Source organism: Phyllostomus discolor, chromosome 13 (genome assembly GCF_004126475.2).
Source record: "Phyllostomus discolor isolate MPI-MPIP mPhyDis1 chromosome 13, mPhyDis1.pri.v3, whole genome shotgun sequence".
Classification (NCBI taxonomy): domain Eukaryota; kingdom Metazoa; phylum Chordata; class Mammalia; order Chiroptera; family Phyllostomidae; genus Phyllostomus; species Phyllostomus discolor.
This window is the reverse complement of record NC_040915.2, coordinates 2265766-2287981: the sequence shown is the minus strand read 5'-3', so window position 1 is coordinate 2287981 and position 22216 is coordinate 2265766. Positions and strand designations below refer to the sequence as shown.

Sequence of the window (22216 nt, the reverse complement as noted above, 5' to 3'; positions counted from 1 at the left end):
AGATTTCCTGTAAATAGAATCACACGCAGCCTGTACTCTTTGTGTTTGGCTTCTTTCATTTAGCATGTTACGTTCTGGGTGCATTCCTGCTGTAGCCTGTATCATTGGTGTGCAGGGTTTTCTTTTCAGCTCTCTTGAGTACACCTGCGAGTGGAATTGCTGGTTCATATGGCAATTCTATGCTTAACATTTGAGGGCCTGCTAACCTGTTTTCCAAAGTGACTGCACCATTTTACACATTCCCCACGTCCTTGCCAACACTTACATTTGTCCGTCTTTTTCATTTTAGCTATCCCAGTGGGTGAGAAGTGGTATCTCCTTGTAGTTCTTATTTGCGTCTCTCTGATAGCTAATGATGTTGAGCATTACTTAGAGACATGTTGGCCATTTCTGTATCTTCTTTGGAGAAATATCTGTTGAGATTCCTTGTCCATTTTTTAACTAGGTTATTTGTCTTCCTAGTGTTAGTTTGCAAGTGTTCTTTATAAAGTCTGGATACAAGTCCTTTATCAGATTTTGCAGGTATTTGATTTACAGATATCTTGTCCCATTCTGTAGTTTATCTTTTTCACTTCCTTTTTTTAGAAGATTTTATTTATTTAATTTTAGAGAGAGAGGAAGGGAGGGAAAGAAACATCAGTACACGAGATAAACATTAATTGGTTGCCTCTTACACACCCCCAACCAGGGACCTGGCCTATGACCCAGGCATGTGGCCCGACTGGGAATTGAACCTGTGACATTCCAGTTTGTTTCAAGACAACATCCAACCCACCAGGCCACACCATTCAGAGCTGTCTTTTCACTTTCTTGATAGTATCTTTTGAAACAGAAAAGCTTGTAATTTTGGTGAAGTCCAATTTATCTATTTTTTTTCTTTTGTTACTTATACTTTTGATGCTGCATCTAAGAAACCGCTGCCCACGTCCCAGACTGTTCTGTCAGTCTGGCAGCTCAATAACCTGTTGTTTTTACTCCAGGTGGGAGTGTGGGCAATGTGTGCTGCCAGTTTTTCCTAAGAGAAAGAAGCGAAAAGCCACAAGATTTCAGGAAGCAGAGCAGGGAGCGGAATAATAGAATAGAAGCCTTTCCGGCCTCTGTGAAAATTGTTTTGTTTGTGAATTAACTGTTGAAAATTCATCCTCAGGACAGTCTCCAAAGCTTTATATTTTTATGGTGTTCCTGACTTTAGTGCTGTCCTTTCCCCATTTGCTTCTATCTCCCCTAATATCTTTTTTCCAAGCTTTTTAAAAAAGATTTTATTTATTTTTAGAGAGGGGGAGGGAGGGAGAAAGAGACAGAGGGAAACATCAGTGTGCAGTTGCCTCTTATGTGGCCCCCCCCCCCCCCTGTGGACCTGGCCCACAACCCAGGCATGTGCCCTGACTGGGAATCGAGCAGGTGACACTTTGGTTTGCAGGGTGGCACTGAATCCACTGAACCACACTAGCCAGGACCTCCCCTATCATCTTTGTGTACCAGCTTGGGAAAGGCCCTTGGTTTACAGCCCTTTGAAATCACGGCGCATTAATAATCAGAGTGAAGAGTGGAGGGTGGCAGTCGCCGCAGTGCCCGTGCTGAGAGTGGTAGGAAGAGCCCTTGATGTCGGTACAGGCGTTGATGTTGTCACTGGTTGTTAGCTTTAAAGATTTCATTTTTCCTTATGTACTGTGTTTATGTACTCATTTTTTGCAGAAAGTTTAGAGTGCAGCCTAACAAAAAGAAGAATACATATTATCATTCACACAGCATGACCAAAAAGGAGTGATACTGTATGTGACCTGTTTTTGTTCAGTATTTTTATTTGAAGCCTTTATCTTAGAAGTTTTAGATTTACAGTGCTGTGTGAGGACGGCTCTGAGTCCCACATCACCCACCTGCACACAAACATACCCCGTCCCCCGTCTCCCCAGTTACAGTGATCCCACACCGTTGTGGCCCATTCGTGACCGTTCATGCACTGGTGTGAACATGTCGTGTTAACTGTGTACACTGTCATGAAGGTGTCCTTCGTTTTTCCTGAGGGCTTTTTCTGTTCCAGGTCCCATTTGAGATAGGACGTCACATTTACTTGTCATGGCTCCTTAGGCTGTTCTTGGCTGCAACAGTTTCTTAGACTCTTTGCATTTTCAATTACTTGGACAGTTTTGAGGAGTACTCTTTGGGTATTGTAGAATGTCCATCACTTGGAATTGTATGGTGTTTATCTCGTGGTTAGGTTGGGATTAGGCATTTGGGGGAGGATGATCACAGGTAAATGGCATTTTTATTACATCGTATCAAAGTACATGCTGTCAACATGATTTCTGATGACTGTTGACCTTGGTCACCTGGCTGAGGCACATTTGTCAGGTTTCTCCACTGTGAGGCCCCCTTCCTCCCCCTTTCCACACTCCACTCCCCAGGAGAAAGTCACTGTGCACAGCCCGCACTGAAGGAGCGGGGTTTGTACTGCCCTTCCTTAGCAGGGTGCACCTACATGGTTTATTTGGAGTTTTCAGCACATTAGATTTGCCTCTTTTCCCCTGTGATTAATTTACGCAGTCATTTGTTAATGTCAGCAGGGACTCGAGGATATTAATGTTGCACTTGGGGCTGTAATCCAGTACCACTTACTCTGTCACGCAGAGTGTTCCCACTTTGGCCACATTAAGCGCCAGTTGGCTCCTGTGCCCCTTTGTCGTTTCCCCAGTAGTGCGGTGGGGTTTTTTGTCTTAGTACTTCCTTACTTCCTGTGACTGTTTTGTGCTCATCTTGTGTATTGCCTGTCTCAGTTCTAGAATCTTCCATTTCTCCATGAAGCCCTTTTTTCTTTTAATGGATGATGATAGAGAAATATAACCTTTTCCAATTAAATGTATCAATTTTCCATATTATTATATATTCTTGTACAGCACTATGACTATTTTTACTTTAAAAAAAGATTTATTGAAACATAATTTACCTATAATTAAATGTACTCATGGCTCTGGCTGGGTAGCTCAGTTGGTTAGAGCATCATCTGGATACACCAAAGTTGTGGGTTCTATCCCCAGTCAGGGCACATACAAGAATCAATCAGTGAATGCACAGATAAGTGAAACAATAAATTGATGTTTTGCTCTCTCCTTCCTTCTGTCCTTTTCTATGTCTCTCTAAAGTCAACAAATGTAAGGAAAAATTTTAAATAAAAATAAAGTGCACTCATTTTAAGTGTATAGTTCAGTGAGTTGTAACAAATGTATGATACTCATGTTCCTACCACCCCAGTTAAGATGTAAAACATTTCCATCACTCCAAAAAGCTGCTGGTGGCCTTTTGCAGTCAGTCTCCCCACATAGCTCCTGGACTCTGTCAGGCAGTGATTGGCTTTTATAATGATGAATTTCGCCTGAAGTTTCGTATACATGCTATCACATAGTAAGTGCTCTTAAGTGTTTCTTATATTTCTGAGGTTTACCCATGTTTTTGCATGTATCAATAGCTCATTCTTTTTTTTATTACTGTCATGTATTCATTGTGGGAATACACCACCATTTTTTTGGTTCATTTACTTGTTGATGTTCATTTTTGGCTATTGTGAAGAAATCTGTCAATTTTCATGAACACATCTTTTTTTGTGTGAATACATGTTTTCTTTGAATGAAAACCTAGAATTACTAGGCCATAGGCTAGATGTCTCCTAAATAATTCTCCAAAGTGGCTATCCCATTTTATACTTTGACCAGCGATGTGTGAGAGTTGTAGTTCCTTCACATCTTCACCCACACTCTGTATTGTCCGTCTTTTTCAGTCGAGCTACTCTGGTGGGTGTGCAGTGATACCTTTTGTGGCTTTCATTGCATTTCACTGGTGATTAGTGGTGTTAAGCATGTTTTCATTTGCTTACTGGCCATTTGATGTCTTCAAATGGGCACAAAGACATGTCAGAGTCTGTGTCCATTTAAAATGTTTAGTAATTTAATTTATATAATTAAAATATAATTTTATAGTATAGTTCTGTAATCAATATATAATTTTATAGTATGATTTAAATCTTTATATATTCTGCATGAGTCATATGTCAAGTATATATATAATGTATAGGATTTTTCTCCTGTGGGAATTTTCTCTTGCCATTTCATTTTCTTAATGAAGCTTATGTGTGTTTGTGCACTGTTTCAAGTCAGTTTTTGTGTATGTTGTAAGGTGAGAGTTAAGGTCTCCCCCCCCCAATATATCTCATTATTTAAACTAGATATTTTATTTTACAGTCTTAAAAAAACTGTTTTTTTTCTCATTGAATTATTCTGGGGCCTTTGATGAAAATCAGTTGATCTCATACTTTGGATCTGTATTTGTATTTCTATTCTGTTCTGTTGATTTTTATGATTTAAAAATATTTGAGTGCATAACTCACTGAATTCTTGCAGTCTGACAGCACCAATCAAGAATCAGAGCCTCGCCAGTTCCCCAGACCTTCCGCATGCTCTCCTCCAGTCGTGACCTTGTCCTGCGGAAGGGCAGTCGTGCCCGAACTGAACAGCATCATTCGAGTTGTTTTTGTGCTTTACATCAATGCCGTAATGCAACATACGGTGTGTCTTTCATCGAATACCATGTTTGTGAGATTCATTCATAATACTGTGTGTAGTTGTAGTTTGTTTTTCTCATTGCTGTATAATATTCCATTCTGTGAGCACCACAGCTTCATTATTGTGCTGTTGACAGGCATCTCAGTGGTTCTTGGTCTTTGGCTGTTCCTAACAGTGTCGCTGTAACCACTCAGCTGTGTGGTTAACACGCATATGTGTGCGTTTCTGTTGATTACATACCTAAGGGTGGACTTTCTGGGTTATGTTTGATTTTCTTTTTAATTTAAACAATTTTGTGAATCCAGTGTTGGGCACGTTGGTTTGAAATTTTTAATGTTTTACAAACTTTCATTTTGACAGTTGTCTTAATACAGGACATAATTCAGTGAGCTCTGTGGTGTTCGTGTCAGGTTCTTGTCTCCCATCTCAACTCCACTGGGTCACCTCGGGCAAGCTTTTCAACTTCCTGAGCTTCTGCTTTTCTCAACTAAATTGAGCGTAGTGATTTTACTCTGACTTACACCATGATTAGCTAAGTAATTACAAAAGAGTTTATGATAAGATCATGCAAAATAATACCTTTAAATATTTCGGTTCTATAGAACCTAGCACTATAATTTGATAAATAGGAAAGAAATATAAGGGACTTTTCTAGAACAGTGACTTTCAGCCTTTTTCATCTCATGGCACACATAAACTAATTACTAAAATTCTGTGCCATACCAAAAAATACATTTTTGTCCATCTGCCCCCCAAAATAGATACAATTTTGATTCGTTCACACTGAACAGCTATTGTTGTGTTGGCTGTTGTCATTCATTTATTTGACAATCTAAGGGAAAAGAGGTCAGTGTTCCTGACTAAATAGTCAGGTATTGCATGTTTTAAAAAGTATTGCAGCACACCAGTTGAAAATTGTGTATTATGAAATTGTGTAATATGGGGTTTTAATAATCATGCATGTGTATATTTACAGTGTGTTACTGTTACCATAGGTAGTTAGCTACTTATTACTAAAGGAAGGGAGCAAAGGGAATTGAACATTGTTGAACATAATCAACCAAGGAGCAGAAGCCTGCTTGCTTCACCAGGAAGTTACAGATTTTACAGATTCATTCACCACCCAAGGGAACTGCCACCAGGAGACTTAATCCTGGGAGCAGACAGGGAATCTTCCCAGGAGCACTGACTACCCTCTGGTACCAGATTATTGGACTGGGGGAAGGGGGAGGAAGGAGAGGTACAGTACGCACATGCACAGAAGAAGTCAAAATGGCTACAAGGGGAGGTGCTTAACCAGAGAGGCCTGTCAGTCTAACCTGGGGAAGGGATCAATTGGCTAGTGGATAGAGCCATCGGAAACCCACTAAAGCTTGGGAAGTTGATTGGTTATTAGGAAGACCACCTGGTCCATCCCAAGGCCAAGATAATATAACCCAATTTAATAAAGGAGTGTGCTAGTGCTTGCTCACACCCTCCCCCTCTGCCACCTCCTATCCCTGCACCCTCCTGCCAGGAACCTGTGCTTGCCCCATTCATTCACACATTCTCCCCATAACCATGTGGCCCTAGAAGCCACCGGGACTCCAAATGCAGGCTCCAGGCGGGGCCTGGCTAGAGCAGTCACAGTCAGGAATAGCACTAAGCTACCTGGATGAGGACTGAGACAGCCTAGCTGCTGCCTGGGCTCCAAAGGACTGAGCTTTACTGTGACACAAACTCCTGACAATGGCCTTTGTTTTGACCTTGCTGAAGACACAGTTGGACTTTTTCCATGGCAGGACGGATGGAGATGGGACACAGGGACAACCTTTCAATTCTACCCAAATAAATCTTGCCACACCACCATCTCCCATGCATTGATCCATGAAATGCTTTCCTTGGGATCCCATGAAAGAGCCTCAGTTCCACTGGCTACATTACCTTGCTAGATTTTGTCCTCTCCTTTGGGCTTTCTGTTGTGTTTTTGTAATGCATCAAATTAATAAAGCCTCGTTTGTCAGCTCAGTACCTGAAAGAAAATGTTGACAGAACTTTCTCTTATTATTTAGTATTACTTTTGTTGTAGAACAGACTCTGGGGCGGGTGAATGATATACTGTTACTGAATGGACCCCCTGTAGTAGGTTTGCCTTGCCTGTCATCAGGGAAAGGCTTCTCTCAATGCCAGCGATTGGTGAAAAGGAAAGGAATTGTTTATTCAAAGCGATATACAGACTTGGAGTAATGACTTAATGTCTTCATTAAAATACTAAAGTCCTTTAGAATACCCACAAATGCACACAGTCCTTCCTTATCCCTCTGCCCAGTCCGGGGTACTGTATCTCAGGAAAAGAAGTAGAAGTCCATGGCTCAGTCAGCCTCTCAGTTCTGGCACCATCAACTGTGTCATCGCCACGATCTCCAGTTAATCCAAAACCATGTGGCACCTTCTCATGGCCCACCAGCAAGAGTCCTTTCATCCCTTTTTTTCCAGGCGAGGTCATTCCTGCTTCCTAAGCCATGTGGCAAAAGGGAGCACCCCAAAGCTGTATGGTCCCAACCTGGCATGGCTGCCATGCCTGGATTTAAATCCCAGTACCAATTTTCCTCTGCAGCCCCATTTCCAACTCCTCCCACAATCAGTTATACCCGCTCGCATTCTTGCATTCTTCCAGCTTTTCTGGGCTGCCAGAGTAAGTTCAGGCAGGTGTAGCCCCATGGTGTGGAGCCAGTCATCTCCAAGCTCTCACACAGGTGCTGTAACCAGGGGGAGTTGCCTCCCAGTTACATCTTGGGTAGAAGTCATTCCCATCCCCCTCGATCAAAGCATGGCCACAGCTGTTTAACATATCCATGGAACCAGTTAAAGGTTATAGATATGTTAATGACCATGCCAGAGGTTAGCTGCAAAGCTGTTGCTATGCAAAACAGCTCTCAATGGCCCTGTTCCATGTGTCCCATCCCCCAGCTGAGACTGGTGGGGGTGAGGACATCATATATATTTTTTTTTCTAATATTTCCTGGACACCCTGAGTTCTGCACCCTGTTACACTTTTGGTCCTTGTCTCTTTGCTTTAGGTCTGGGCTGATTATCAGGTTGTAGACTCATTTGCTTCCTTCCCAGAGCCACCCGCCTCCCCATCTCCCCCTGGCCTTTCCCTTCTGCCCTCAGCAGTTGTCTCCTCATGGAAATGGCCTCCTCAGAGGAGCACAGCTTCATGTTCGGTGAATGGGCCTTCAGGAGTCAGGTAGGGAGGGTGTTTGGTCGGTCCTCCTCCCTGTAAACCCCAGATTATCTCCCCTAACGGAGTTCATTGAGTTTCCTTTTAGGGCAACAGTCAAATGCAGTTTGCTTAATGACAGGCTTCTGGTTAAAATTCATGTCTTTCCTGACAAAGTTGAGTTTTATCTTCTACCATATAACCTTAGGAAAATAGTCAAAGTTTGAAAAGTCAATTTAAAGCAAATGCTTAAAAATTTTTTTTTTCTAAAGGTGATCTTAGTTTGTTTTCCTTAAAAGTCAAACCCTCGGGCATAGGAAATATCTTAGGACAAGCAACTTTTTTTTTGCTGTTCTGGAATCCTCAGAGCTTGGAGTAGGATTTGGCCCATGGTGGGCAATCAGAAATGTTTAAATGGATAAATGGGTTCACTGCTAAGAAGCAGTGGCTTTTACTGACTCTGACTTTGGTTGGTCAAGTTCTATGATCTTTTAAAGCCTCGGCTTTTTCATCAGGAAAATGAACATATAGTAGTAACTATTTCATGGGATTGTGATATTGAATAAATGTAATTATTCATGTCAGATACTTAGCTTAGTGCCTAATTGATCACCTTGTACAAATATTTGGTAAATTTTAGAAGCTGTTATTAGTTATACTAAAGGGAAATAGGTTGTATTTTTAAAGTTTCCCGTCCTTCCAAACTGTGCACTGTGTTCTACCTATGGCTTTCATCAAATGTTTGGTCAGAGATCCTGGTCAGATGGTCGCCTGGGGGACAGCCTGCTTTCCAGGGTGCTTTTAGAAGCTCCAGTTGCAAACTGCTCCTTGGCCCCTGATTGTGAAATCACCACGTGCTCTTCAGGAGAAGAGACACTAGATAGACATCTGGGTTTGAAGGTCGGAGTTTATAAGCATTGTCTTTGTGTAAGCCATTTGAATAGGGCACTTGAACAGAAAAATAAACATGTTTGGGGAGAAAACATTGATAATTAACTGAGCTAGGAATGGGTTACTGTCGCAGGTGGGCACAGGTAACCAGGTTCTTAGTGATTGAGGACAAAGAATTGAACTGAACACCCAGAGTTTATAGCAGGGAACATGGGAGCAGGCCAACTCCAAGCAGAGATTGAACTCATGGGCTGGAGGGACTCTATTTTTATAGGGCAGATCCTTCCTGGCTAGTTTTGGTGGGCTTGAGTGCACATGTACAAATAATTGTATTACTTTAAAGCTACTGCACAAGTGTCTCCCGTGATTTTCCCTGATTGACCACCAGGGAAGAGGGTCCCACAATGCTACCGAATTGATCCCCATTTCTCCTGGGGTCCCCCTGTACTAGGTTCACCTTTCCGTTCACCAGAGAATTATAGCTCTCCATTTTAGAGATTGGTGAAAAGGAAAGGAGTTATTTATTCAAGTTATACAGACTTAAGGGTAATGACTTAATGTCTTCATCAAAATCCCGAAGTCCCTTAAAGCACCCACAAACACACACAGTCCTTCCTTCCCCCCTTTGCCCAGTTTGGGGTACCGTATCTCAGGAAAAGAAATAGAAGTCCGTGGCTCAGGCAGTTCCTGGTTCTTCCCAGGATTCCGTGTCAGCTGGGAGGCCTCCCTTGGTTCCCAGCACCATCAGTTGCGTTGCCGGGATCTCCAGCTGAAGCCGCCTGGTGGTTCTCTCATGGCTTCGGGGGGTGGGGGGCGGGTCCCCGCACTCTGGCCAAAAGTGCGTAGTTCTCCTTACATGGCTGCAGCTGCGTGGTCCTCTCCTCAATGGCTGCCAAGTCTGGGTTTAAATATCCTTCCAGCTTTACTGGGCTGCCATCTTGAGTCTGTGCAGGGGTGGCCCCATGTCATGGAGCCAATCATCTCCAAGCTCACACACAGGTGCTGTAACTAGGGGGAGTTGCTTCCAGTTACGTTTTGGGGGGAAGTTCCTTCCATCCCCCAGGCTCAGAGCATGGTCACAGCTATTTAACATATCTATGCAGCCAGTTAAAGGTTATAGATGTGCCAAATGACCACTCCCAAGGTTAGCTGCAAAGCTGTTGCTATGCAAAACAGCTCTCAATGGCCTTGCTCCATGTGTCCCTTCCCCCAACTCACACCTGTGGTGGAGGGTAAGGACATCCTATACATCTTTCTAATATTTCCTGGACACCTTGAGTTCTGGACCCTATTACAAATTCTTCTTTTGGGGACTCCCTGGCTACACCCTCCTACAAATCCCCTCTTTCAGATATACAACTTTATAATCATAAAGGGACAATGGGCAAAGGTCTCATCTTCTTGTAGCTACTTCCGGCTGGACATGGATGTCATCCTACTTACCCTCGGGTCAGGGGTTCCCTGAAAGAGTCGGGGGGTGCAGCATAGAGGGTGTCCCTGTGAGGGGAAGGACCTTACAGAATCCAGGTCATTGGGCTGACGCCAGGAACTTGCAGGCTCGATGTCCAAAGGCTGGCATTACTGGACAATTGGCAACCTCATCATATTCCAAAGGTGACACATTTGGCAAGAGAGTTGGAAGGCACAATTCAATCATGACCACTAAATAACAAAGGCAGGGACTTAGGTTAAAAAAAATGGCTTCTCTGGAGGAAGGTGTACAAGGCATGCTACACCTATCCAAAGCCCTTGTGGCCCACTATACTTAGCTCAGGCTGAGGGGAATATTTTAGGATTTCCCTCCTTTCAGATTTCTGGGCCCTTTCTATCCAAGCCATTAGGACAGAAAAGGGAAAATTAGTTCAAGGTGAAGCCCACACACTGCCCCAACCTTTCACCAGCCCAACCACTTGGTTTAGCCAAACCGTTGAGTCTCAAGGGGTGATGATGAAGATGGGCTCCTTAAGTGAGGTTTATATTGCAACCAACCACTCAGGTAATGAGGTCATAGGCATATGCCCTATGAAAACAGAAGGAAGAACACACATGTCAATTCACATAACAATCCCCAAGCCAGTCTCTGTGCCTGTGAGACTGTCTTTTGGGAAGACATCCAGTTGCAAGGCCTTTGCTGCAGTGACATCTAATAGTGGCAATTTGACAGGTCCTTCGTGCCTGTATATTGAACGTCTTTGGTGATATTACAAACCCAGTTTCAAATTCTAAATGAAAACAAACTTTCAAGTCAGTTAGCCGCACCATTCTGATATCCAATATTGAGCATTGTGATCTTTCTTGAACCATGATTTTTGTCCCTAAGGTCACCCTCATTGTCATTGAAGGGACTACATTGAATCCAGCTTTTAATTTTGCCTGTTTGTTTGCATAAACACACCAAGAGCAGCCTGGATCATCTATGATTTTTAAGTCTGCTTTGCTGGAACTCACATAGGGAATCTTTAGATTGACTTTTCAGTCCGCCCCTTGGGGCACAGAAGCAGAGCCACACATCTGTCATCTGGCTTTGCCTGTACCAGTTGTTTCACTCAAAGCCTTGAGGCTTCCATTGTGCCTACAGGTTCCTTTTTAGCCATCTTTCAGGAAAGCAATCTTCGTTCCTTCCCTGGAAAGACTGCCATGAACCGCACAACCAACCAAAATACCAGGCTTTTCTCATGGGCTTTTGCTAGCTTCACAAGTCAATCCCAGTTCTTCAGGGCTTTCTGGTAATGATCAGAATCCATACATGCCTCCTTCAGGTGTGACATCCCAGTCAAAGTCTTGGTTAACAAAACCACTATTAATGAATGGTCTTACTGGATTTATGCAAAGAAACCTTATGTCATCACTCATTCCTTCAGAATGCCAAATTCTGGAGGGATCAGGTAGGGGGAAAAATACAAAGCGTGAAGGAAAATCCTTTTCCTTCTGATATCCACCAAGATGCATCTCCATGCCTTATACTTTCCATTACTAATACCACATAACTTCTTTCCAAAACTTTCACATTTCCATTTAAGTATGTCCTGTGGGGCTGAGTTTCTCCTCAGCTGGTGGCTTTAGGTTGTCCAGAGCACAAGGTGGTGGAGAGGTCACTCCCTCTAAGGTAGGGGCAGAGACTTCAGAACTCTGGGGTTCCCTTAATCTCCCCTGAGAGACAGGTGAGGAACTAAGGAGGGTATCTTCTAATTGATCAACACTTGGGCCTGTAGGTTCTGTCTGGGTAGGGCTGGAGCAAAACGAGGGATCTTGGTACAGAGCCATAAATGCCTGCACAGAAAGAATTGCAGACCATTTGCCTTCCCTCCGGCAGAATAGATCTAGCTGTAGGATAGTATTATAATTTGTGCTCCCATTCTCGGGCCATATCTCTCCATCCCCTAATTTATATTGGGGCCAGACAGTGTTACAAAAGGAAACTAAACTCTTCCTTTCTTAAAATTTTTGGGTCAAATTTATCCCAGTTGCTAAGAATGTAACCCAAGGGTGATTTAGAAGGGATGGCAAGTGTGGTTCCCATCTCGACTGCAGTGATCCTAAAGAGAAAAAAAACAACAACAACACAAAGATACTCCTTTGCAGTCTAGAGGTGTCCCTCTTTGCTTGCCTCAGGAGGTTTCCTAGTGGGCCACAGGGCGTCCCCTGGGATCCCACCGAACTACCAGACGTCTCTGGTGAAAGAAATCCTGGTGAGTGTCGGCCGGCAGAAATCTAAAAGACTTGAGAGGATCACCACGGTCTACTTCTGTTTCTTTCTCTTTGTTTAATTCAGAGGTTTTAAGTTCCCTGGACACCATTTGCAGGATTCATGGTCCTATACTGAGTGTCCAGGCTGCAAAGAACTGTTGGGAAGGAACCATCCAGCATTCTTGAGCAATTAATTGCCTATAATCCTGACAATCCCAGACTCTACCCTTGTGGCCCGAGTACATTTCCATTTCTGTATTCTCCATCTATGGGGATCCTCATTTTCCTGTGAGCTTTCAGATCTGGGGCAAAGGAAGTGTCTTACTAGAAAAATAGTTTCTGGCCCTGTAAACCATAAAGAGGAGCACCAAGATGATCTTATTATAAAATGACTCTTCCAAATCACAAAGAAGACCCTCAAGTATTCTACCTAATTTTCCAGAGCTTTAAGAAATTGTACCTGAGTCTGGAATTTCCCAGAAAGGGCCTCAAGAGATGCCTAAACCACCACCCTTCATATTGGAGGTGGATCTCATAGAGGGACAATGGACTGAGAGGGGAAATTAAAATACCCTTATAAGGGGCAAGTAAACCACCTTAGAATTCCAAATTCAATTAATTAGGTAAGAGTGGCTCCACACGGCCATTCTAGTAACAAATGACCAGCAGGCACCTGTTGTGCGGTTCTGAGTGATGTTGCTGCTTACAATGATAGTATACACGTGCCAAAGATGGGAGTGGCTCATTCCTGCAACTGTACTTAGTGATGGGACTATCAATGACCCCAAGGTAGATATCTTGGTGCAAAGACAGCAGGAACCCTTCGTACACAAAAGGCAAGTGGGGTACGAGTGAAGGTATAAAGGCCTAAAGTCAGTTGGGGAGGACAAGCATAAAAGACTATCTGTGAGCCTGATCAGGAGACTGCAAAAGGAAGTCATAGTGCAGGCGAGGTGGTGACTGATATTCCGTATGGCAGGTCCGACTCTGCCTATTGAGGGAGCGGCCGTGGGGTGGGGCAGTGTCTTGTGGTTTTCACAGTGTGCCTGACCGTTGTGCGGACATTTTCTTGTACCTGGCGGGGACTAAGGCTAACCCTGTTCCCCACCCAAATTATCCTGTCACAGGTGTCTTCAAGCGGCGGGTGCCCTTATGGCTTTTAACTGCCCGACCTGTGCCCGCAATTTAGCGGCTGACCTTCCATCAGGGAACACCAGACTCACTGAAACAGAATGGGTGGCAACGGAAAAGGGCATACCGGGTGTCAGAGCAGCAAGGGGGCTTACTGCTCCGGTGTCTTCTCCAGGCTGGCTCGCCAAAATTACTTTTGGAATGCCACTTTAAACACTTAGATAAAACTTTCTCTGAAGGAAACGTGACTTTTCTGTGTCCTCAGGCGGGGAAAGGCGCTTCCTCCCACCTGCAGCACCAGCCAGCCTCCTGGTGCGCTTGTCCCTCTCACATGATGGCAGAGCGTCCCACTCGGTTTATTTAAGACAGAGACATGTTCTGGAGATAAAAGTTACTCAGAGACAGACTTGAAATGAGACACATTTCTTATCTTCCAGGGCAGAGGTATCTGGCCTCTACTACTTGGGAAGAAGTCAAATGACAGGAAGTCACTTTCTGTGAGGCCTTCTTTCTTCACCCTGGGAGAAAGAAATCGACCCTGCAGGTTCTGCAGGGCACACTCAGGGTGTCAAGAAAAGCAACATCTAAGATTAAAATATAAAAATTGGCCCTGGCCAGGTGGTTCAGTTGGTTGGAGTATCATTCCTGTACACTGAAAGGTTACCAGTTCAATCCCCGGTTGGGGTGCATATGAGAGGCAACCGATTGGTGTTTCTCTATCACATCGAAGTTTCTCTCTCTGTGTTTCTTCCTCTTTCTAAAGTCAATAAACATATTTTTTAATTACATATGTCCCTTAGTTATTCATTTTCTTGAAATGTAGTAGCCTAATCAGTCCTCAGAAACCATCCTCTAGATGTACAAACGACTGTTCATTAACAAGGGCTTTGTTCACAGAAGTCTCCAAACACCTGCTGGGCTTGACTTGCTTTTCTGACACAGACCATAGTTCACCCTCACTACACTGTCCAGTTTGGTTGAAGTCGCAGCAGGACATTTGTTTTCTTAGTGTCAGCCGAATGTCACTGACCCCACCACGAGGGGCAGCATAACTCCTTTGAAGAACAAGACCGGGAGGCGACTGAGTGCACGAAGCTGCAGGCCCCTGGCCCCCGGAGCGTGGGACCGCAGTCAGGCACGCCGTGTGGCAGGGGCTCTAGAAAACGATCTTGTTCCTTCATTCGAGCACTTCTTTATTTCTGCACATTCCTCCTGCACATTTCGTTCCTGTGCTCCATGCTGGGAACATAATCATTTGGAAGAACGGTCTCTGTCTTCTTGTTGCTTATGTTCTAGTGAGAAGTTAGTTAAGAAGGAAAAAAAGGTTCATACCCAGTTCATTTATTCAGAAAGTATTTTAAAAATAACCTCTGTGAGCACCATTCCCCCCCACCCGCCGGGATACAGCCAGGAACACAGAAGACACAGTCCTTGTGCTGGTGGACATTTTTGTAGGGGAGAGGCGACATGAAGCAGCATATAAATATTTCAAACCCTGATAACAGCTGTGACGCCGCTGTGACAGTGTAACGTGAGACGGGGGAGAAGGGGCGAGCAGCAGGGCTACTGAGTCTGGGTTGTAATAATTTCACCAACGAAGTGGGGGAAAGTGACGCCTGCCCTGTGTGTCCACTCGCCTCTTCAGGTCAGACTAGGTAAGGAAACGTGTGCAAAACCCTGACATTCTAAAGTCACAAGGATGGCGTTAGTGTTTGTGACTGGTGGGGACCCGGGGGGACAAGCAGGGGAGCAGGAGCCTCCTCTAGTCCTGGGAGCCAGCCCCTGCCTCCTGGGGGCCCTGCCTCATCCTCCAGAGTTTGGGCATATGAGCTGATCTCTGTCATACTGAGTTCAAAGGAAGTCAAACAGTTTTTTTGTTTATTTTTTAATTAATTCAATACATTTATAGAAAATGAAGCTGTAAGACTTATTTTAAGCAGTGACGTCTTTGGAAAACCTTTGTAAGGGTTGTCAGTTTACCAGAGTCCCTGCCCCCTGAGCCAGTGGGGGCAGCTGCCGGTTGCTAAAATGTGTTTTGCTAACATAGACAATTTTCCCTGCAGAGGAGAAACCGTTTTCTCACGTAATGGTGTTGGGAGAGTGAGCCGTGTGTGCCTTGTGTACAAACTTACTGAGGAGGGTTGGGAACAGTTACTGCGTTAAGCAAATATTGGAGGCGAGTCTATTCTGAATGGACGTAAAGATCTCGTGTCTGTTGCTGTCACTGAGATGGGATTCACTCTTCCCTCTTATGGCAACGCTGAGGGTTTCCTGCACTGGCCTGAGCACTGCCAGATTGGTGACCCGGTCCAGGGCCCAGAGGCCCATGTGCTAGCGAGACCACCGACCAGCACACCTGCCTCTGCCTTTAACAGGTTTCTCTTTTTACCCCTTTTGTAATGTAAAGAATTTTCGCCCAAGTAGATAGAAAGTTGTGTCTCAGATGTACAAGTTAGAGGAGGCGGGCTGCCAGCACCCTGCAGTCCGTGCGTTTGTATGTGGGCAGCCACCCGGGTATTCTGTTGTACTTTCTAATAAATGGACATTTTACTTAGATGTTTTAAATGATTGAGACAGCTTAATTTTCTTTGTTTTCATCACTGTTACTGTCTTGGGCGTGGTGTCTGGTTCATGAAGCCAAGTCTGAGGGGTGGAGGTGGGGCTGCCCCTTCAGGGCTGGGGGAGCAGAGCTGTCGTGCAGTGGGTCCTTCATCCTCAGCTGCAGGGCTCTGCAGGTCAGGAGTCAGGAGGGAACAGATCGCTCCTAGTGAAGAGTGGCAAGTCCTGGGCCAGTCAGAACCTTTCTGTGAATGTGACTATCGACATAAAATTGCACACCCTTGATTTTGCCAAGTCATTGTGGAAACTATGAATTTTTAAACTTCATTTTGTTAAAGAAATATTTTAACATGAAAAGAATAGAAAAGACTTAACACCAAAGCAAAAATGTTTAAAATTAATTAGTTCAGTTTCATGAAAAACCCACTACATTGTCCTTATTTTTTTAATTCTGGCACTAGTGGAAATGTTAGCCCAGAGCGGGGTTCGGGAAATATTGGCCTGCGTGAGGCTGCACTGAGGAAGCCTCACCTGGACCACGATGGAGAGAGACTAAAAAAGAAACAGGCTGTTAAGTGGATTGAGTAGGGAGAGGAATCGCCTAGAGGTTGGAGTGGTTGGGGCCCAGAGGAGGGGCTAATGAACTGAACTATACTTAGAAGAATGGAATGAGATAAAAGTGACACTAGAGAATGGGACAGTTTAAAACCAAGGAGAAACTTACATTTGTAGTAAATTACAATACAGAGCCATTGAAGTTTTTGAGCCTCAGAGCGTGAAATTGTCACGGCCAAAGATGGATCTGGTGGTTGACTGTTTGGTACAAGTTAGCGAGGGAGGGCACTGTTTCTCTTAGATTAGCCGTGAATGGGTGAGGCCAAGAATAGAATGGGCACAAAAGTTGGGGAAAGCACAAGGTCAAGAGCCTTTTAGAAGAAAGAAAAGATAGGACTTGGTGATACATATAAATACTAGAGGAGAGAGGAATAAAAATTACAGCCACAAATGGTTTTAGGGGGATCCATGCTTTTGTCAGGAACCTGGCAAGGAAGCCTGCCTTGCTAATGGAAGGCACAAGTTAGCAAAACACTGCCCTTCCTTGTATGTGGAGATGCTAAATGCACATTATATAATATGCTCTTACTTGATCCCCAACATTAGGAAACTCTGGCACGTGATTAGGAAATTATGGGATGTGAGAGGAATGACTCCAGAGTAGAGGGGCACTTCTGAGTGGAGTTGAAGCAGCCATGCAGTGGTCCACCCTGGAAACAGCTTCATTTTCTGTAAATGTCTCTTTTGTTCATTGTCGTATCCCCAGGACCTGATTCATAATTGGTGTATAACATATTTGTTTAAAAATGAGTGGTAGATTCAGTAGTGTGGGTGTTTATGCTGTGTAATACACTATCTTTTATTGCTGCATCTGTTAGAGTGGACAAAGAGAACTCTATCTCAATGTCACAAAACTGTCTAGCAGGAGAAATCATATGCCATTAATTAAACTAGAATCAATATGACCCTAAATGATCTTGACACAAAGTTTAGGCAAAATTCTCTTTGTGCTGACACTATTGAGGCTTTCTCTACCTTGTGATATAACCAAATTCCACTGGAATGAGCCTTAAATGAAAACATTGCCGGTCCCGTAAATATGAACAGAGATGAATCTTTTTGAGACATGATGAGAATTCTTGCCATCAGAAGCAGGCTGGTGGCAGTGCCTTCAAAAAACTGGGGCCTGGAGCTGGTGCGTAGTTGAGTCTGGAGAGTCTGGAATTTAGTGATGGGAAACCACTGTGGAATTTTTAAAAGGAACGAGGCACGGGGCTTACATTTTAAAAAGTACTTGCAATAGCTAATGTTGGGAGCTTGAATACGGGTGGAGATGGCAGAAAGCCAGCACATGTGAGAGGCTGAGAAGTATGAGCATGACACCGATTTCAGCTGTGTAGTCGGGGGTGCTGCTGATGCTTCTGAAGTGAAGGATCCTGGGGCAGGACCGGATTTTGAGGCTGAGTGGCAAGGTTTCAACTCAGTTTTGGACAGTTCGAGGTTGATAGGAGGGCCTCTAGGCATCCGAAGCTGTGGGAAAGGGAGGGAAGGGGAAGGGAACGACACTGCAGGTCTGTTTGAGGAGAGCTGAAAGAGATGGCCGAGTTACAATTAATGTGAGGAAAAGCTTTTCTTTATTCAAATGTAGGGACATTGCTGTTCACAATAGTAACACAGAACAAAACATTCCAGAGTAAGCCAGTTAGAGATGTGGAAAACTTTTATGAAATACTTCAAAACCTCACTCAAGGGCATTAATGAAAAATTTAATAAATGGATAAATGTACTACATTCAAGAACGGGAATGTACAATATTATAAAGAGGTAAATGCCCCTCAAATTTATGAAGTTTTTTTTGTTAACTTGCTCAGAGGTTCTAAAGTTCAGTGGGGAAAATGAGCAAGAGTGACTAGCCAGGGAAATGCTAGACAGAGAGTAGGGGTGAGGTTTTTGGGACGTGTGTTTCGTACTTACACGTTTCCCAGTTGTCATTTTTTGCAAGTCTGTTGTTAACTTTTCTAATTAGAGAAGCAAAATAAAACAGTATCAGAAGCTGTAACAAATTATGGTCTATCTACAAAAAAGACTGAAGAATGTGTGTATGTGTATGTGTATGTAGGTGTGTATGTGCACATATAGTGTGTTTACGTTGGAAAAGAAGTGTATAGACACTGCGATGAATAGGAAATGTTACTCTTGACTCTACAGAACTGAAAAGGATTATCACGGAATACTATACATAAACAACTGTATGCCAGCAAATTGATAACTTAGGTGAAATCAGCAGGTTTCTAGAAAGGCACAGATTACCAAAACTGATTCAAGAAGAAATGGGAAATCTTACAGACCTATAAAATAGTACAGAAATTCAATTAGTAATTGAAAAACACTCCCCACCCCCCTAAAAAAGACCAGGCCTAGATGACTTACTGGTAAATTCTGTAAAACATTAAACAAGACTGAATATCATTTCTTCACAAACTTTTCCCCCCGCCCTGACAGATAGATAGCTAGATAGCTAGATAAATAAAACCAGAAGGAATACTTACCAGCTCATTTTATGAAATCTGTATCATCCTGATACACAAAACCCCTACAGATGAATATCTCTTATACAGACAAACATATTCCTCAACAAAATATTAGCAAACTGAGTACAGCAGCATGTGAAGAGTTATGCACCATTACCAAGCGGAATTTATTGCAGACTACAGAGTTGGTTTAACATGTGAAAATAAATTAACAACTACATCAGTAAATAAAAGCCAAACATCAAATTATCATTTCAATAGATGCAGGAAAAAAGCATTTGACAAAAGCTAACACCCCTTTATGATAGAAACACTCAACAAACCAGAAACAGCCAAAAAAAGCTTCTACATCTGATAAGCAGCATCTGTGAAAAACCCACAGCTAACATCACGCTCAGTGGTTGAAAGACTAAAACACTTTGCCCCCACAACTGGGAGCAAGACGAGAACACCCACCCCTCTCTCTTCAGCATGGTTACTGGAGGTGCCGAGCAGTCAGGCGAGAAAGAGTATCCCAGATAGAGATACTTCTGTCTGTAAGCTGATGTGATCTTATATATAGAAAATTCAAAAGAACACAAAGAAAGTATTAGAGCCAATAAATAAGTTCAACAAAGTTGCAAGATACAAGTTGAATATACAAAAATCAGTTGTATTTTTGTGCACTAGAAGCAAACAATCTAAAAGTGAAATTTAGAAAAACAGTTTCATTTGCAGTAACATCAAAACGAATAAAATACTAAGGAATAAGTTTAATAAAGGAAGTATAATAAATGGGAAGACATTGCATGTTCATAGATTTGAAAATTTAGTATTGTTAAGGTGGCAATACTCCCCAAATTCACCTACAAATTCAGTAAAATTCTTATAAAAATCCAGCAACTTGAGCCTAAAATTCATGTGATAATTTAACAGATCCAGAATAGCCAAAACGGTCCTGAAAAAGAACAAAGTTAGAGGACTCATGCTTCCTACTTCAAAAACTTACTACAAAACTATGGTAACTGCTATGGTCTGAATGTTTGTGTGTTCCCCACCCCCCAGTTTGTATGTTGAAATCCTAGCCCCCAGAGGTGATGGTATTAGTAGGTAGGTGAGACTTTGGGGTGTACTTAAGTCCTGAGGGCAGAACCCTGATGCTCTATGAGAGAGACTTTGGGGCGATCCCTAGCCCGCCTGCTGTGTGAGTGCACAGCGAGCAGCCTGCAGTCTGGAAGAGACCCCCACCCGGCCATGCACCCTGATCTTGGACTCTCACCCTCCCCCACTAGGAGATAAATATGTGTTATTTGTAAGCCGCCCAGTCTACAGTATTTTGTTACAGCAGCCTGAACAGACTAGGACAGTAATCAGGACATTGTGGTCATGGCACAGGGAGAGACAGGGAGATAAGTAGGATAGACTCGAGAGTCAAACTCTCACATTTACAGTGAATTGTTTTTCAGCAAGCATGTCAGGTCAATGGGGAAAGAATAGCCTTTTCAACAAATGGTACTGGTACAATTGCATATCTGTTTACGTGCAAAGGAATGAATTTGGACCCCCTCTCACCTTACACACAAAAATGAACTCAAAATAGATCATAGACCTAAATAAATGTTTAAGAGTAATGTAACAGTAATTTAAGAGTAGTTTGAGTAGATGAAAGTATAAAAAAGCTAAAAGCATAAAATTCTAAGAAGAAAATATAGGACTAAATCTTTAAGACTTTTGATAAGGCAAAACCCTTTTTAGACATGACACCAAAGCACAAACAACTAAAGAAAATAGATAAATTGGACTTCAAAAAGAAAGTGAACAGACAGCTCACAGAATGGGAGGATATTTGTAAATCTAATAAGTATATTTTGTCTTTACAAAGGCAAATCAATTAAAATAGGCAAATCAATTAAAATAGGCAAAAACATCTAAATAGAAATTTTTTCAGAAACAGTATAAGCTCATGAAAAGATGCTCAGAGTCTTTGGAGAAATGCAAGTTAAAACCACAGACATAAAACCAGAGACAGATGTTATAATAACAAGTGTTGGTTGAGGATTTGGGGAAATCAGAACCCTCTGCGCTGCAGGTGGAGGCGCACATGGTGCAGAGGCTGCGGGACTCTGAGGGCCCCTCAGTGCTGAGGGGCTATCTTAGCATTGCTCCCCTGCTCTGCGCCTGGGTTTGCAAGTTTTGTAAGAGAGCAAACTGTCTGCACAACAGCTTGTACAACAGCATTGTGCACGGCATCCAAAGACAGCAACAACCCCAGTGCCCGCCCATTGGTAAATCGATAAAGAAAATGTGGTATATTCATACAGTGGAATGTTACTCAGTTATGAAAAGGCAGGAATTCATACTGTAACATGGATGAACTTTAAAAACATGCTAAGTGAAAGAAGGCAGTCACAAAATACCATATACTCTCTGGTTCCATTTGTTATATGTGAAAGGTTCAGAACAGGCAAGTCCACAGAGACCTGAAGTACAGTAGATCAGGGACTGCCTTGGACGGGCGGGATTGGAGGGGAAATGATTTTGGCTGCTAATGGGCATGGGATGATTTCTTTGGGGGGTGATGAAAAAGTTCTAAAATTGACTGTGGTGATGGTTGTTCAACCCTGTGAGTATACTAAAAACCATTGAATTATATGTATTAAGTAGATGAATTTTGTGTTATATGAATTATATCTTGATAAAGCTATTATTATATAAAAGTGTACTAAGTGAAAAAGTTGCAGAACAATATGTATTATGTGAATATATTTTCTAAATAACATATTTAAAAGTCATAACAAAACATGTTATTCTTTAAAAGTTAGCAAAATTTGTGAAGCAGTGTAAAAGAGATATTGGAGTATATTCCCTTGACTTAGTAGCTTTAATCATGTAACGGATTTGCTGACAGAATTTCTTAACAGGAATTGATACCACCCCATGAATAAGAGAATAATAATAGCATTTATTGCATCCTTTCTGTATGCCAACATTTTGCTAAATTCTCAGCATATGTGCTGTCATTTGTTTTTCACACCTGATAATGGCCCAACATACCAAAGCTTATTTTCATTTGTAAAATTGTATCATTTATTGGAATATGAAAAGTGCTAATTTCTTTTTTTGTTGTT

General features: G+C 42.8%; 1 protein-coding gene across 3 annotated transcripts in view; it reads left to right on the top strand.

Annotated features, from left to right (window-relative positions):
* The window catches only part of SMURF1 (SMAD specific E3 ubiquitin protein ligase 1), a 103614-nt gene that overhangs the window by 50204 nt on the left and 31194 nt on the right, over nucleotides 1-22216 (top strand). The window lies entirely within an intron of this gene.